The following is a 3,301-nucleotide window of genomic DNA, read 5'->3' on the forward strand; positions in this document are numbered from 1 at the left end:
GGGCTTGGGCCTTTAAGGAAATAGAAGATGGGCCATTTATTTGGGCTTAAGCCCAATACCAAAAAAAAAAAATCCACCATCTACGCATCATTACTTCCCAACCCCCCTTTCTTTTTCTTCTTTCACCTTTTCTTTCACTTCTTCTTTATTGTTTTTCACTCCCTCTTTTACTTCTCCTTTCTTCTTTCACTCCTCCTTTTACTTCTTCTTTTTCCTTTTACTCCTACTTTCTTCTTTCACTTCTTTTTTTACACCTTCTTTTTCTTCCTCTTTATCTCCTTTTCTTCTTTTCTCTCCCGACTTTTCTTCTTCTCTTCTTATTATTCTTCTTCTTCTTCTTCTTCTTCTTCTTCTTCTTCTTCTTCCTCATCTGATACGCATTCTTTTTCTTCTCTACTGCTTCTATTCTGTTAAATTTTCTGTGGCAATTGGAGCTTCTGTGCGGGTGCTTCATCTTGATTTATTCATCCTCAGGCAAGTATCCTTTCTTCTTCTTCTTTTATTTTTCTCCCCTTCCATGTGTAGCATCTCTATTAAATTTTTTCTATCTACATAGTATAAAATTCCTAAATATTGTGAGTCTATTTGATGTCTCAAAAGGGGTTTGATTCACCCCAATATTATTCTGTGAATGGCATTTTTCACCTCCATTATGATGGGAGTTTGTTCACCTTCATTGCTCATTGTAGTGTATTTATTGGTATATCTTATATGTGAATGATGTCTGGATAATTAATGTCTATACCCGAATGTCCCATGAAATTGTGGAAAAATATCAAGTTAATGTGTGAAAAATTCGGATGCTACAGTACCATATAGTACCTATACAGTATCTCAATACAGTACCTATACAGTATCTCAATATAGTACCTATACAGTATCTTGATACAGTACCTATACAGTATCTCAATACAGTACCATACAGTACCTATATAGTATCTCAATACAGTATCTCGATACAGTACCATACAGTACCTATACAATACAGTATCTCGATACAGTACCATACAGTACCTATACAGTATCTCGATACAATACCATATAGTATCTCGCTATAGTATGATACCGTATTCGTACAGTATACATACAATATCTTGCTATAGTACCATACCGTATCCGTATAGTACCCCGCTACAGTACCCATCCGAAAATTTTTATTAATATTAATTAAACATTTACTTAATGTATTAGAGCGATTGTATGGTGGAAAAATAACAATTTTTGCCATAACATTCTTCAATGGTATTAAATGTATATTGAGAACGAGAATTTAAATTTTACATTGCTGGTAAATGCATACATGATGCATACATGTACATGATGCTCATATATATATGTTCTTAGCGCACTTATTATTTTGCGCAGAAAATAAAGGGTACCCTAGGAGCGCCTGACGGGACGAGGTGGCCATAGCCCGACAGGTTGTGCTCGATACGTTATGTGTTGATTTACTGATATGATGATTAACGCATATTTTGCATCGTGGCTTATGAGCCTATGGGATTTATACTTATGATGTATGCACTTGTATGATTATACATGAACAAAAATTTGAAATTTATAATTCTATGAGATATGATTTCCGACTCATATAATTGAATATTGATATGAAGTCGTTGTACACTCCTCTCGGTGTCATCATGATTTCTCTTTCTTCATACTGCTCCTTTGTACTAGAACTTGCTAAGCCTTGTGGCTCACTTGATCTTCTTATGCCATTCCAGGTAAAGGTAAAGCAGTCATTAAGGGCAAGTCCAGTGGGACTACAACCCAAGGGTAGTGGTGTACAGAGGCACTCAACTCGGAGATCCTAGTTGCGTTTTGGTGAGGTAGATTGATGAGATTTTAAATTGTTGTTTTACATTAGAGCCTCATATTCGGTTTGTATGGCCTAAGAGCCTAGATGTATCAACATTGGTTTGTAACGAAAGTTATTGATATTCCGCTGCGTGAAAATAGATAAATGTGTGTGTTTATTATGAGGTATTGTTCTATATCATCCTTGTGATGACCTCCTTTCGAATGTCCTATGCTAGCGGGCACATTCGGGAGTGGGCCCTTACAATCTGTCATTAAAGTAAGGGACGGTCCACATGGCTCTTGAGGAGGTGAGTCATTTGAGGTATTAATAGGTTGAGGTGGCCCAGTTGAAGTCCTTGAAATAGGTGGTCTATGTATCCCTTGAGGCATGTCACTAGATTTCTTAATCACTTTTTGCTTTCCAATGTTGAGTGGAATATTGAATGGAGATGATGACTTTGTAGTATGGGGTAGTTGTGATGCTTCATTTGGATTACCATTACAAGATGGGACAACTTGATTGCCAATGGGGCTAACTCCGGTAAGAACTAGATTAAACAACATCTGAGAAAGGATAAATTTGGATGATTTATGTGATGTATCTTTTAGCTGATGGAATGACTCTGTTCAGTTGACCTTGACGAATTTGACAATCTAGATATCCCTTGAGGTTTAGGCTTGAAGATGTAATTTCACTAGAAGTAGACTTTTTGAACTTACCATGACATAATGCAGATGCCATGATCAACTAAACCTATAAAACCATAAGAATTACCTTTAGCATGAAATATTTATAGCAAAATCCTAAGTGTTTACAAAATAACAAGTAAAATCCTAAATATTTAAGCTCATACTATTTTTCTGCTTCAACAAATTAACACATTCTGCCAATATTTTAAATCAATAAAAGTCCAAAGAACCTTTAATATAAAAGGAAACTCCAAGGATTTTAACAGAGTGAGTATGTTTACAAGTTAATCAAGTTAACTATCCATCTATCTACATATAAAAAGGTGATAAAACAGAAATTAAACCTATGTAAGTTGCAATTTCTGGGTTGCCAAAGCCAATTGGTAGAAATTATCAAGCAATAGAAAGAAATCACCTATTGTCTCTTGCAACTAATAACAAAACTTGAGAAGTTGATCTTGTGTAGAAAACTTGACAAAAACTTATAAAATAAAATAATTAATTAGAAACTAAAGTAAATAAAGAGTTCAATTAATGAGAAGCTCTCAATACACATTTAAGTAATTCTCTAAAATAAATTACTATTGAAAAATCCATTACATTAAATTAGAAGAAAAGAAAATTTCATATAGAATATTAAACTAAAAGTACAAATCAAAGTTCAAGGTCATTATATTCATCAATGCTCCAACTCCTCATTGTCACTACAATTGCTGGCTGTGTCATCTTCATCATCATCATCCAAAATGAAATCATCAGCTTCTTGCTCCATTTGCATGTTGCCTCCCAAGTTGTGGACACCACTAGCTTC

The sequence above is a fragment of the Diospyros lotus genome, chromosome 1, assembly GCF_014633365.1.
Source record: "Diospyros lotus cultivar Yz01 chromosome 1, ASM1463336v1, whole genome shotgun sequence".
NCBI lineage: Eukaryota > Viridiplantae > Streptophyta > Magnoliopsida > Ericales > Ebenaceae > Diospyros > Diospyros lotus.